The 16,078-nt window shown below is 41.4% G+C and overlaps 1 protein-coding gene across 3 annotated transcripts in view; it reads left to right on the top strand.

Annotated features, from left to right (window-relative positions):
• Positions 1-16,078, top strand: part of KHDRBS2 (KH RNA binding domain containing, signal transduction associated 2) — a 694,643-nt gene that overhangs the window by 600,527 nt on the left and 78,038 nt on the right. The window lies entirely within an intron of this gene.

Below are 16,078 nucleotides of genomic sequence, written 5' to 3' on the forward strand. Positions count from 1 at the left end.
GAACTACTAGACCTAGCCTTTGTTCTCCTATGCATTTTGTATAATGTGAATTTCAAATTTTACTTTCTGACAGCAAACATTTCTTCAAAACATCTGAATAATTTTCTGAAATACTTTTAATCAAGTGTAATCAAAAAAGGCTACCAGAGTTAACATACAAGATTACCAGAATTAAGGAAAGAATGCAGAAAAAAATACATCTCTAGAATCCTTTCAAATTTTAGCCTATTTTTAAAAACAAATCCAAGTGATTATCCCTTTCCTCTACCTCGCGTCTCTCTGAGGTTTTCTTTCTAGATTGTAAAGTCTTCAAGCCAGATATCATACTTTCCTTCCTGTTCGTACAGTTCATAGCACATCATGAGCTCTACCAGAAACAAGTAATAAATAGCAATGATGGTGGTAAACACTTGTGATTAGTCAACATACACTAACAAAGAGAACAGCAGGACTTTATATCTGTAACCTTAGGTTTGGGGGCAAACAACTTATCTATTTTTAAGACAGTTTGATAAATTTATTAACAGGATTATATGATGCAGTTGGTTGTGATAGCAGGGAACTAGACTCAGTGACCCAGCAGGTCTCTTCTGCTCCTCTGTCCCAGGTGTTCCCAAACTTGGTTTGCAGCCTGTTCAGGGTAAGCCCCTGGCAGGGTGTGAGACACTTTGTTTACCTGAGTGTCCTCAGGTACGGCCACACAGCTCTCAGTGGCTGCAGTTTGCCATTCCCCACCAATGGGAGCTGCAGGAAATGGCGTGGGCTGGGCCACCACTTCCCACAGCTTCCATTGTCCAGGAAAGATGAACCTAATCCAAATTTGATTGAGAAGTTTATTCAAAAAGATTATTTAGCTTTAAACAACTGTTCTGTGATCTGGAAACACACTGAGCATTGGTGGTCCTTTAATAAAAGGCTCTATTTTGATAGCTAGGGATGATTTATAGTGGTAAAACCAGCCACTGTTACTTTATTGAACCATTCTCCAGTTGAAGGAAGGGGAAAAAAAACAAACCACACACCAGTCCGTCAGTTATTTCAGTAATTGTAATTCACATCAGACTACCTCCTAGTGAATCAGTTACCCAATTAATTGACAGGTTTCAGAGTAGCAGCCGTGTTAGTCTGTATCCGCAAAAAGAACAGGAGTACTTGTGGCACCTTAGAGACTAACAAATGTATTTGAGCATAAGCTTTGTTGTGGGCTAATACCCAAGCTGTGGTTAGGAACCAGAGCCATGAACAAGGCTGCAGCTCTTGCGGGGTGGGGGCTGGGGCTCAAGCCACGGCCAGACCAGGAGCCGGGGGCTGAGGGTGGGGCCACACCTGGAGTTGGGGCTGTGGCTAGGAGCTGTAGCTGGGAGCAGGGGCCGTGGCTGGGTGAGGGGCTGGAGCGGGACTGCGTGGCATTCCCTCTCCACCCCCTGTGGGGACTGGTCCAGGCCCTGCCTCACCCCCCAGAACACTACTCCATGCCCCCCTAGGGGGGCACGCTCCACAGTTTGGGGACCATTGCTTTAGCATAAAGGACAATGAAGGCACCCAAGTTTGAAAATGTTGGTTATGTCTTTACTCTGTGGGGCTAATGACAATAATCTTCATGGGCTAGTGGTGAAATCATCTTTCATTACTAATGTAGCTAATAAAGGGCAACCATTTACTATTTAATTGCAGATACATTCCTAATCCTCAATATGGTGTCAGGCATATTCTGTGAATATTGCTTGTCATCTTATTTTCTCTTAAACTGCATGTCAAAAAACTATTCTTGAAAGGGCAATTCAGAGGACACCATCAGTGGCAGTGAAGGAAAGAGGTCAGATTACAGAATGACAAATGAAGGTGTAAAAAGAGAAAGATAAAATCGCTTACTGAATTAGTGGGGTTCCCAGCAAACAAACAAAGAAACAAATTTTCCTGTAGAGAGTTATGCACTTCAGAGACTGCAGGTCCTAAAATTAACATGTTCACTGCTGAGTACTTCACTGATGAAGATGCCCATCAGAACCATCTTCAGCTCTAGAACTGCTGTAGTGGTAATTGAGATGAATAAGAAGGTGATGCCTTTGTTAAGTATTTGTTGTAGAACCAGTGAAGATGTTAAAGGGCTTTGTAACATGTGAATGTTTACCCTTTCATGTTAGCCACACTTCAGAAGTAGTGGTATATTAGTTGCTGCATGTTCATAGGCAAATACACCCCTTAGGCTCACCAACATGTTGGGGGGGGGCAAATTTCCAAGGCCCCCAGGCCCTTTTAAATCGCCCGGGTGAGCCACAGGGCTCTTAGACTTCTAGAGTGCCCCGCGGGCTGTCACAGGTGGCCAGCATGGTTGGTCCCGGAAGTGATGGATTTGTTACTTCCGCCCCAGGCCCCGCACCCCTCTAAGGACAGTCCAGGGGCCTGGAATTGCTGTCAGTGGGCCTGACCAGGGCCAGCTCTAGGTTTTTTTGCCGCCCCAAGCAAAAAAATTTTGGCTGTCCCTGTCCCAGCCCTGGGCTCCCCCCCACACCCCTTGCTGCCCCAGCCCTGGGCTCTTCCCCACCCCAGCACTGGGCTTCCCTCTTTCCCCCCACCAGTGTCCTCCCCCGACCTCCCTGCCTCCCCAGCCCTGGGCTCTCCCCCATCACCACCTGCACCCTCCTTCTACCACAGCCCTGGGTCACTGGTAACTCGCTCCCAGGGCAGGTCATTCAGCAGGAACTTTGGATGTGCACAATATACAGACAGGATTGGTTCCCATATGGTTACAGAGCTGCAGTAAAGTGTAACAATTTTCAGCTTGTGTGATTGGAGGATATCTGGATGCATATTATCAGACTGTCTTTCATACATGAGGAAAAGTTGAAGTGCCTTTATTATTCTTTTGTTCCACTCTTTCTTTCTATGGGGAATTTGCCAGTGCAATATCACTGTCTTCCTTTTAAACAAACAAAAGGCAATGGCTGTTGAAAATAGCAATTCCAGTCCTAATAACCACTGGGAAGCATTTCTTGCTCAATTTTATCCTACTTTTTCTACAGCAAGTTACAATGGATCAGTATATTTGATTTGGGAGAAATGAAGTAACAGCTGCCCAAACTGAGCTTGAGCACTCCTGAATATTGAGGTGTTCAAATCTAGAAGGCAGGTGCAGGATGGCGGGGGAGGGGGCTGTGGGCTCTGTGGGGGAGCAAGGCGGCATGTATGCAGCAGCGTGTCTGGTGCTGCGCAGAGCCAGACACGCTGGTCTTAGTGGCACGGTAAGGGGGCTGGGGGGTTGGAGAAGGGGTAACAGGTTCCGGGGGGGGGGGGCAGTCAAGGGACAGGAGCAGGGGAGGTTAGATGGGTCAGGGGTTCGGGGGGGCAGTCAGGGAACAGGCAGCGGTTGGATAGGCATGGGAGTCCCAGGGGTTTGTCAGGGGACAGGTAGGGGGTAGGGTCCTAGGGGGGAAGTTAGGGGAGGGGTTTCAGGAGGGGTCAGCTGGGGACAAGGAGAAGGGAGGCTTAGATAGGGAGTGTGGTCCCAAGGGGCAGTTAGGGGCAGGGGTCCCGGGAGGGGGTGATCAGAAGACAAGGAGAAGGGAGGCTTACATAGGGGGTGGGGTCCCAGGGGGCAGTTAGAGGCAGGGGTCTTGGGAGGGGGCAATCAGGGGATAAGGAGCAGCAGCACCTAGATAGGGGATGGGGTCCTGGGGGGCAGTTAGGGGCAGGGGTCCCGGGAGGGGGTGATCAGGGGACAGGGAGTGGGGGGGTTGGATAGGTTGGGGTTTCTGTGGGGGGCAGTTGGAAGGAGTGGATGGTGGCTGGATGGGGCTTCCTTCCCCGTGGACTGTCCTGTTTTTTGAATGTTAAAATATGGTATCCCTACCTTTCACAGCACTCACAGCACGCTGTCGCATGAGGTCCCCCTCCTTCCTTTCCAGTTGGTGGTGGCCAAGGGAATGCTGGGAAATGTAGTTCTTTCCCTGCCCCAGGGCTGGCTCTATAGGCAGAGAGCTAACCAAGGAACTACGGCTCCCAGAGCCCCCTGTTGGTTCTTAGCTCCCATGCGCCCCTGCAAATGGGCTGCCCCAAGCAGGTGCTTGCTTTGCTGGTGGCTAGAGCAGCCCCTGGGCCCCACACTCCCTCTTCTCAAATGTACTCCAACTTTTTTGAAAAGTCCATCTCTAGCTACAATAGCTCATTGTCACAGGAGAAATGGTCTTTGGTTTGGAAATAATAATTAGTTAGAAATCACTATGCTGAGATAATTTTCTATGTCACGACATTAACTTGTAGTTCCTTTGTATATCATAGTCCTAAGCAATTAAACATATCCATTAAACTAATGAGAAAAAAACACATTATATTCAAGCTACAAATGCTAGAGATGTTTTGTATCAAAAAGAAGACTTTAAAAGGAATCAAAATAACTATGTTAACCAAACTAATATTTACTAACATAGGTTTAGCAGACATTTTTCACAAATGTGAACTAGCAGCAAAGGATTCATAATACATATTATGTGCCTAAGCAATAAATAAAATGTTTGTTTGTTTCTGGTTTGTATGTAATATATGGCCACATATAGCCATCCTTACCTCTCACGGCCACCACTTGAAAAATTGTAAGCCAAGAGACTGCCCTGAAGAACTAAAGGTGTCAGGAATCTAAGTTCCCTGTATGCCACATATAGTCCCACTGACTGCAGTGGAACCACTAGCAGTGTGAGCCACTGCTCAATGTAAGGGTGGCAAAAATTAATCCATAACTTGAAGGATAATGATCTGAAAGTACCTGAAATTAATTGTAAACTTTTTGAGAGACCTGATAACCTACATAAATTCCAGTAGGATTATTGCTTATATGAATGTATCTATGAAAAGTATAGTATCAGAGAACTTCAGATTGACAGCTGTAGTATTCATATAACTGAATTCTGCCTAATATCAGCAGTTTAATTATCAGTAGTCTCATGTGACTAGTCACATTGGGCTTCTGTAGAGCAATACTCATAACAAAAATATAACACAGAAATTGATGTGTTTTCAGCAATTATATATCCATGTCTGTTCTCCTGCAGTGGCATTAAGTATGCTGCCATGAAGATGCAAGTGTCTTCTAGTTCCACACTAATGTTATAATAATACAATATTAATAACTATCTTAATAGCTTGCACTATTCATTCAAGCAGCAATAGTTTCTGCAAAACTGACTAGTATCAGAGGGGTAGCCGTGTTAGTCTGGATCTGTAAAAGCAGCAAAGAATCCTGTGGCACCTTATAGACTAACAGACATCTGTTAGTCTATAAGGTACCACAGGATTCTTTGCTGCTTTTGCAAAACTGACTGACATTCATTTAATTACTCAGGCCTATTTTAAATCTAAAGACTGCATCCAGCCACACAGATTAAATTTACAACATTATTGAATTTGAGGGGGGAATTTTTCCTAGTTATTCTTTTCATGTAATTATGTTCATGCCACCTATCCATATGTATTGCATGTGGTCACCCCAGAAGAGCATTTTTAGATGTACCCATTAGAACAGAAATCTGTCTCTTACTCAGTAGTCTACACATATAGGGCCCAAACTTGCTGAAGTGAAGTCATGGCAAAACTTTCATTGATTTAAATTATGTAGAATTGGATCTTCACTGTTTTTTTTTTTTTGGGGGGGGAGGGTTGCCTTACATTCTAGTCCCAGTCCTCCAGCCTTGACTTCAGTGTGGCTATTCATATGAGAACTGCAGAATGTGGCTTCATATGCTGGTAGCATAGATACAGATTAACTATAACCCTCCATGGAAAAATTGGGCACTAGATACAAATACACGTCTGCCCCGATATAACGCAACCCAATATAACACGAATTTGGATATAACACGATAAAGCAGTACTCCAGGGGCGGGGTTGCGCACTCCGGCGAATCAAAGCAAGTTCGATATAACATGGTTTCACCTATAATGCAGTAAGATTTTTTGGCTCCTGAGGACAGCGTTATATCGGGGCAGAGGTGTATGATTCTATAATCCTGCAGTTAGTTATTAATTTTTAGTAAGGAAGGCTTGAAGGGTCACTATGGCCATGACCGTGCACCACAGCTGAGCAGAGGGGGCATCACATGAGTCAGCTGTACTACCTGTGCACCTGTTGAGAGCTACCACACACCAAAGAGTTCTCTGCTGGGCAAATCCAGCTGCTTTCCACCTTTTTGGACCACTCAGCCCCATTGGCTTTTGAGGAATTACCCCAATTAACACTGGTTTAAGTGGGAGAAGAATCTGGCCCAATATCTGTTTTTGCTTGAGTAGTTTTCAAAGAAATTTTAAAGAAATATTAAATTAAAAAAAATACTGGATCAGATTCTTCGGCCTGCTCCAACAGTTTGAAGTGGCTAGAAACTAGTTACATCTTCCCAGTGGGTGTAGAGCTAGTGTACCAGGCTGATTTTTCACACCCTGCTCTCCTTGCTCCTGATTAGGAACATTTACAAGTGAATCTGATATTTCCAGCACTAGAACAGTGAATGTTCTTGAATGTATCATTAATGGACCGAGCAGCTGGTTTGCATATATTTTGCGTATTGTGATCAAAACATATTAAGTGATCCAAGTCTCTACCTTCAGGACAGTTCATAATAGAAATGATATCAACTCTTATTCTTTCAGATATTTTAATATAGGCAGCGAAATGTGTGCATATCCTTCAGATTATAATTTTACACAATACTGCATAAAATTAACTTTTTCTTATAGCTCTCTTCTCATGTATGTAGCAATGAAGTAGAATTAGCTAAAAATACAAACCAAATTAGAAACAAAATACTTAACAGAGAGTCTAGAGAAGAAAGACACAATTACACATGTCCACTTATTCTACAAATCATTAAAAAACAGGAAGAAACATAGCAACTGCCACATCACAGGGGACTTAGACTATGTTCTAGCGACACAGCAGCTTCTTAAAGAAATACACTCATCAGTATTGCTTTATTTTTAGTCTTAAACAATATCCTGTGACCTTCATTGTAATGTCTGAGTGCATATTACAAAAATTAATATGAAAACTGTTGTCAGTCTTGCCTCTGGCATACATGTTCATGGATGAAGTAGGTACTCCAAAATGACAAAAAGGACAGAGTGAAAAAATGTGTCTTGCATCACATCACTAAGCCAAGGCTCTGGCAGACTGCAAGAGGGAATGAATGTCAGAAGCAAGAGTGCCCCAGTCAGAATCCCCTCCTGTTCTTCCTCAGGAGCTGAATCCCATGGAGCAGCACCAAGACTATTCAGCTGATCGCAACTTCCACAACAGTAGAGAAAATCTATGTGATAAATACCCAGGTCACAGGCCACCCATGTATTTGTAGGTGATTACAACCGTGTTACCACAATGGCTAGGAACCCTAGTCATGGAACAGGACCCCACTGTGCTAGGTGCTGTACATGTAGAACAAAAAGACCATCCCTGCTCCCAAAAATTTACAATTTCAACACCTAAAAATGGATTTGGAGCCAGTGCAGACCACAGGACACAGTAGTAGCTGAGATATCTCAGTATTTCCCTATGAAAATTACAGTACAAGTATCATTGGGAGGTAGCTATTGGCAAATTTTGACTTTTTAATGATGTCTACTATAGAGGGGAAGTCTTCTCATAGCTCATCACTAATCCATTCCCCTGGCCCTGATATTTTAACCTAAAACCATCGCCTGACTCCCTGTTTACCTACTTACATGATCTTGTGCGGGAAGCCTGGCAGGCTGCTACGTGTTCTGGTGTTGCAGTGTCCTCTTCAGGTGTGATCAGATGTTTACTCCCTTGGCCAAACATCCTTTTCCGCTCCATGACCAAATATCTTCTTCCTTTTCCTCTCCAATCCTCAGATGCAATACTCTGAGGGCAACCTCCACACAGCAGAACTGAGAAACTCCATCACTGGATCCCCCCTCCCACTTAAGGAGAGAAATCTCCCTTCATTTAATACAATTAACCAGCAGTTTTACCTGTACTGGACACAATGACCACAAAAGAAAAACTTGGGCTTGGTTTTGTTTCTGTACAAGTTCTTTATTCTTAAAGCAGAAGACATGCTAAGTATAGAAATGAAATAGAGCACAAACTGATTTAATTTCCTACCAAATTATTGATGAACAAATATTTTCAAAAGACATAAAAGACAATGATACAGAGTTGTTGTCAAAACACTTTCAGTATTATTTGCATGTGCTAATGCTCCCGTGCATACTGTAGAGCCTCAGTAAATTGCATTCAGATGTATATGTCCTGATTATATTCAGCAGTAAACTGATAGATAGGTATAGATAGGTGTATAGAAATAAATCCATAATGCCAAAATCTGATACCCTTACTTATGTGGAATAGTGCCTTACTCTGTAATTAGCCCCAGTGTTTTCAGTGTGACTAGCTGCATAGTATAAAGTACTCTTTCATACTAGCTGTAAATTAAGGTACCCATGAGTAAAGGTATTAGTTCTGGTTCTAATTTCTGCAACAGAGTCCTTCTTTCTTATATCCCCTACTGACGCATAGATATGCCTATCACTTTTGTCTCACCATCTCTGAATATTACAATATAAGAAAATATATAGCTTGCTCTACCAGGCAACAGCTGGGAGAGTGGCTGCATGGTTCTTGGTAAAATATATATACTGTATAATTTTTCTCTCTTGTACTCTCTCCCCATTTTAACCAGCCTGCATTGTATTTATACTATGCTGTATTTCATTTTGGTTTTGTGCTTATATCCACCTGTTCATAAATAAAGATTTCCCTGCATTTTATTTTCAAACCATTGAAATCAATCACAGCAGCAAGCCTAAAAGATGACATTTTATGTATCTTCACTGCAATCCATTTACAGCATTCATCATCAGAAACTGTTTTCAAATGCCACTTCTCATTTATTTGATTCAATGAGCAAAACTGAATCAAATTGAGTTGCTCTGAAGTAGAGAAAAGTTTGTCTTCTAAATCACTTGTATCCTCTAAAATTCTTGGAAGATTTTTTTCTTCATAGATCTCCACTCTTATGTCTGATGTCCCACTAATAACATTTCTGGAGTAGATTGTACAGTTCTAGAAACTCTCTCTCTCTCTCTCTTTTGTCTGTATCATTGAATAGGGATCATGGACCATTTGTATCCTCACTTGTATCCTCACTTGTATCCTCACTTGTATCACTTGTATCCTCTAAAATTCTTGGAAGATTTTTTTCTTCATAGATCTCCACTCTTATGTCTGATGTCCCACTAATAACATTTCTGGAGTAGATTGTACAGTTCTAGAAACTCTCTCTCTCTCTCTCTTTTGTCTGTATCATTGAATAGGGATCATGGACCATTTGTCTGGTAAATTGTGTCTTTAGAATCCATCATTTTCTACAAAACTCCAGAGAACTTGATGATAATTTTCTCTCATGTTTTGTGTGCGTGCATGTGAGAGAGAGCATATTTGGGGGATGCAGCAGTTATTAGTGTGTCAGTGGTCAAAGCATATAAATGAGAGACAGGTTTCTGTTCCAGACTATGCCACTCATTCATTGTGTTACCTTGGGACCTAAGTCTATAGCTCATCCACTTGTACACTGGTTAATTCCATTAAGTCCACTGATTTATGTTAGCGTAAGATCAGAGTTTAGTAGATTTGAGGGCCAGAATGGACCACTGTGATTAACTTGTGTACTCTTCAGACATACTACAGGTGTAGAATTTTATCCACTGATTTCTACAGTGGAGAGAATTTATTTCTCCTTGTTATACTTGTGAACACTATCAAACTGAAGCTCTCAGAATCAGATCCTCTGTTTTCCATTCTATAAAATAGGGTAATAACAAGAGCTAGATGAATGACAAAAAAAATTTCCACAGATATTTGCTTGATTTTTTTTTGTATGTTCTTAGGCCATGGTCATTTTGTGTTCATTTTCTGGGAGTAGTTAGGAACCAAGTTTTATTAGATACCAAACATTAGATTCATGTACACTCATCCAGTCAGTGAACAGAATGATATGATGGCCCACGTCCAGCAAACACATATGCACATGCTTACCTTTAAACGTGAATAATTCATTGACATTTTGTTATATTGAGACTACTCACATGTTTAACTTTAAGCAAGTTTGCAGGATTTGAGCTAAGTGATTAATTGGAACACTCACAATTAAGCAGCACACTTCAAATTATTAATACTCAATACTTCACTCACTGTTCAGACTGAAACATTTGCAATTAATTTATAGTATAAAAACATAGTACATTTCCTAGCACCTTGGGGCCCTGATCCTGACTGGAGCCTTTGGTTGGAACTTCAAAACAAATAATAATAAAATACATTTGAATAACAACTATATTCAAAGAAATAATCCAGGGGAGATACTCCAGGAGCAGAAAAAGAGGTTAGATTTGTCAAGTAAATTATTCCTTCTGCTCTAGCAATAATCCTACTCTGATGATACTTTAAATCAAGAATCACTCCTGAATCTCATGCTTCCAGCCTGAGTCCTATTGGAAATTCTCCTATATTTTAAGATTTTTGATATTCTTATGCACCTGTAAGCTGACTCAAGATTTCTGCCCCACTAAGCATGCTCTAATTAATGTACATCAATGCCCCCAGCATATTCTCTCAGATCGCTTTTGAAATTTTCAGATGAAAACTTTTTATTGAAGTTTTCACAAAAATACTTTCAAATATTATTTTGCAAAAAAAATCGAAAATTAATTTAGTTTATTGGCTTTCAATTTTTTCCTTCTCTCCTTACTTCTTTGTTTTACCTTTTTTTCACTCTTTTCAGTGGTAAAATGGAAAAATGAAAAAGAGAAAAGGAGGGAAAGGAGAAAGGAACAACAACCTCCCCCCCAAAAGTCTAAAGCAAACATTTTTAAAAAATGTATCTTCATGAGAAGTTGCTCATTCTCAAAACTTGTGGAAAGCACATATTTTCCTTTTTTTGGGGGGGGGGAGAAATCATTATCATTTTCATACTTCTTATTATGTAGATATACAAAAAAATCTCTTTTCTCCCTCACTAAATGTAAAAGAGGGTCAGCTGTCCCAGAAAAGAAAGTGGACACTGGAGAAACGAGACTCCAAAAGGTAAATTCAAATTTTATCACCTCTTCATTTTTATCCCAAAATCATATTTAGCACCAACGCTGAGCTGAGGTTGGTGGGTGAAGATGAAAGTCCTACATAATGATATTTATATAAAAGTAGAATTATAAAGGAACTTCAAGTCTTGCCAATGGAGAGTAAATAGTTCAAGAGATGTCCCAATAGACAGTGTAATAACAAACATCATTCCCTCAGTGCTGATGATTCAAGTCTTAGGGAGCAAATGGGAGACTACAGACACCAAACAATTTGGTGAGCATCTTTACTCTGAATGTGAAGGGGTTTAAGGAGCATTTCCATACAGCAAATATTCTACCAGCGCTAAACATGTCATGTTGCGGGTTTGTTTCTTTGTGTCAATGTGCAAATCTTTGGGATTCCCAGGTGCTAAGCTGCTGATACATTCAATGAGTCATTACACTGAGCCTCGATAAGAGGGTAAAGCCTCAAAAGCCACTGAGATTTAACCCTCTTTCCTGACTAGCTGGAAGCACTGATATACCAAGCCTCTTGATGGTACTGGAATGGTGGCAATGAGCCATAGGAGATGCCAATGCAGTTATACCAAAGGTTCTTACCTAGCCATACCAGGAAGCAGGAAGAATCCAAGTGTGTCTCAGTGTTAGTTAACTGATGTGGGCCAGGGACTCTTTCTTTTCTTCTTTGATTGTGTCGGAGGCTGGCAAACATAAAATTGATGCTGTCTTATCTCTGTAAATGAAACAACCCGTGGAAAGACCAGAAACAAATACTAATAGTTTTAAGAGACATGCAGAAATTAAGAAATTAAGCATTTTAGGTTTAGGAAATCAAAAGAGACACTCACTGGAAGTCAGGGGACATTAACAGACATGGTACATCTACACTGCAGTCAGGAAAGTAATTTACCGCTCAGCTAGGCATACTTGCATTAGCTTTGATCAAGCTAGAATGCTAAAAATAGTAGTGGGGCCACAGATACATGGGCTAGCTGCCCAAATACAATCCTATCTAACCCCGTGGATACGTACTAGAACAGTAGGCCCATGCCACCACCTGTGCAGCCGTAGCTACACTGATATCTTTAGCAGGCCAGCTCAATCAAATCTAGCATGGATACATCTACCTGAGCTGGAAATTGTCCCCCGCAGCTGAAATGTACACATACCCCTAATGATACCCAATCCCTAATAGAGAGAGCAGCATTAGAAGCTGAAGCTGCTTGAATTGGAGCCATTGGATGGCTCCTTCCCTTGTCATGGTTGCAAAGGAAATGAATAGATTGTTCTGGGCCACTATGTTATCTGATGTTGGAACAAGCTCAGTAGGATAGTACCCTCAAGTTAGCCTACAAGTGCTTCATTAGTTCAAAAACCTTAAGAGCTGGGAGAGTTTTCTGCACAACTCTCCCACACAAGTGGCATGAAAACCAGAAGCAAGAATTTGGCAATATCTTCAGAGAAACAGACTTATTATATATTTTTCCCTTACCCACCTTTGTAAAACATTTTGAAGTCCCCTGATGGAAGGTGCTAGGCAAGTGAAAGTACTGTTGTACAGTATGGACCAGATCCTCAACTCATGTAGTCGGTGTAGCTCAGTTGAAGTCATTGGAACCATGTCATTTTACACCACGTTTCTGCCCCATGTTATGTCTCCAGAACAAAAGTCATATTATGTTTTTATATTCTCAGCAGAATGTTGAAGAATTACTTTGAAATGCACTCAGCTACCTTTCATTTTCTAGGTTAAAACACTGTGCAATATGGGTGTTAAAGATTACCCATGGTCACTCTTACATTTTACTATTTACTTTAAAGTTTAAATGTAAGTTTTATGAATTCACAATTAAGCATTTAAATTATACATGGAAAACTTTTAAAAGTATATGCCTGTGACATGTCTCTCGCTGGCCTGAACTCAGTCTATATCTAGACTTCATCCATCCATGAAAGGTACCCACATACTGATTGCAAACTGGAACTGAAGAATACCATATTCCACTGAAACTATACCTAAGATAATTTAATCAAAATGATAAGCAAGGGGAGATTTACTTTGTTATTTCTGAGAGAGGAAGTGAAGAAATTCTAAAACAGGCTCTGAACTTCAGCGCCTTTATTAAAACTATTAAAAAAACAAAAATAACATCAAGAAAGTATGTCACGAAAGCTAAGTTATCATTAATATTCTTAAACTAAATTTGGACTAAATCAATCATTCATTCATTCATTCATCATTAATTCTCCTTCTTGTGGAGCATAAAGTGCATATTTCTTATCACCCATTCCGAGATAGCCCAGTCTCCTGCCAATGTTGTGGCTTGCTCTATAGTAAGCCTGGAGCAGACAAGGTAAAAAGCTATGACATCCTTCCAGCATGTGCTAGGCTGTCTGTGAGGTCTTCTCCATCCAGATTTTGTTGGGTTGAAGACATAAAACTGAGGGGGGTGGTATGGACTCCAGCATACAGAGCGGGATAGTCAAGCCACCTGAGCTGCTGTTGAGTCACTTCAGAAGATATTGGAGGCTGGTTGGTCTGACGCCTGACATCCTTGTTCGTAACATGATGAAACTACCATATGCCTTCAATAGATTGTTGCTGTTTCATGTTGAAAGCATCCATCCGGTGCATCTGCACCTCTGTGATAGCCCAGATTTCAGAAACACTCCTATAACATTGCTGATCCAAGGTGGCTTATCTGTTTGGAACATACCCTGAAAACCACTGGGTCTCCTACCGCTTTGTCATTTGGATTGAAGCAATACAACAGTTCATAGTAGGACTCTGCAAGACCCATTGAAGTGTCAGGGATGAGCCAGTAATTATTGGCCATCATTATCCTATGGTCAGGCCCTAATGGTGAGGGCAGTGGCCACATTTGCCTTGGTGATGTTGCCTTTGCCTTGTCAAGGAATGCTTGTAAAGCCCTCAAAAGCTTTACTCCCATCTTCAGATGTATTGTGGTGGCAGGACATTCTCATTAGACATGGCAACATCATCATCATCATCATGCTTATGCACTGATTAATCTTACCAACAAGGAGAACAAGGAACAATATGCACAAGCCATGTATGACATCATCAGCAGAGTATCCACTCATGACATTATTGTTGTTATCCAATGCCAATGCCACACTGGGATGCTCAAACAGCTTGGCTGGAAAGTTTTGGGCATTTTTTATGGATGCGACCACAAACAATAATGGTGAGCAACTGCTTGAGCTTTGTGCTGCAACCAGACTCCATGTTTCTGACTCTGGTTTCAAAGGAAAAACATACATGCATGGACTTGATATGAGAATGATGAGTGAACCCACAAAGCACTAGAAAGTGGTAGCATGCTGAACACCAAGGCAGGATGTCCGAGAAGATGGAAATAACACTTTCAGGACCTTTTTAACTGCAGCACCAGGAGGATGCAAAGAGTCCAGTGACCACACCTCCATACAATGGAGAGGATGTCACTGTGGAGGAGGTACGAAGTGCAGCCTGTAAGCTAAACAATGGCCATGCTGCTTAGCTGATCGAGCATGTCGTAAATTCCGTCTTGGAGTGGCTGACCCATATTAGCAATAGAGTGTGGATTCACGAGAAACTAAAACAATACAGCCATCAAATTAAGAGCAACAGAGTCAAAGCAACAAATTAGTCTAAGTGCTGGATTGAAATTAAATTACCAGTTTAGTTAAAACATCAGATTAATACAACAAATAATCAACCCTGTTATTAAATGTTAAAAAGAGATCTAAAGAGGTGCCTGTCTGTTTGGTTATGAATCCCAACTAAAGATCACCCAAGTCAATCAAAACAGTAACTTGGAACTAGTTTAATGTATTGTTATTGAAACAAGATTATTATTTAATGTCTGAACCACAACCTCAGAGCCAATTAAAAGCTTCCTCCTTAGATTGCAGTTCTTGAGTTGTGGCTAACCCTTTCCTTTCCCACTCCCAGCAAAGATATTATAGTGCAGGCCTTAATAGAACACTCTGATATGCAGAAGTTGGATAACTCTCATTTAGCAGTTTAGGCCTTCAGACAAATCGAATGTGAAGACTACCTTGGAGCCATGCAACTTGATTCAATCAGGTTAGGATTAAATCATCTTTAGCTCAAATTTACTTGGAAAAGGCCAACTTAACTCAGAAGCTTAAAAAATATCAGTGTTTGCATACCACAGAGACTAAGTTTATGATCCCTGAAAATATCAAAAATACAGAACATGAGGCCAGTTTTAAGGAAGGTGACACAGCTTCACTTTAGTGAAAAGGTCCTGAGGTGACATTATGTCATCATTGTAAAGAAAGTTTGACCCTATAAAAATAACTGCTTGAAAAGATTTAGTGACAGCCAGACCCTCAATTGTCATCTATCAGAAAATTAAAAATAAATGTGAACATCTTATAATCAGATGTCAACATACTTCTTACAAACAAGACAATTTAGGCATTTTTATATTTAGGAACTACGCCATACGCCAAAAAGCTTATCTTTGAAAATTTTCATCTTGATAGAGAAAAATTACTTTAAAACCTCCTAAGATGAGAACCCATTTAAGAAATTAAAAATAATGAAACCTTAATGAAGGTCTGTATCCCCATATTTTCTACTTCTCTCACAAGTAGGACCATTGAAGTTAACATCTAAGGGTTCGAAAATCAAGCCCCTTGTGATCTGGAAGACCTGTGGCCACGGGCGGCTCCAGGCCCCAGCACGCCAAGCGCGTGCTTAGGGCGGCATGCCGTGGGGAGCGCTCTGCTGGTTGCCGGGAGGATGGCAGGCAGGCTGCCTTCGGCAGCTTGCCTGTGGAGGGTCCGCTGGTCCCACGGCTTCAGTGGAGCCGCGAGACCAGTGGACCCTCCGCAGGCACGCCTGCAGGAGGTCCACCGGAGCCGCAGGACCGGTGACCGTCAGAGCTCCCCCCGCGTCGTGCTGCCATGCTTGGGGCGGCAAAATGTCTAGAACCGCCCCTGCCTGTGGCTAAAATACTGTG

Source organism: Gopherus flavomarginatus, chromosome 4 (assembly GCF_025201925.1).
Source record: "Gopherus flavomarginatus isolate rGopFla2 chromosome 4, rGopFla2.mat.asm, whole genome shotgun sequence".
NCBI lineage: Eukaryota > Metazoa > Chordata > Testudines > Testudinidae > Gopherus > Gopherus flavomarginatus.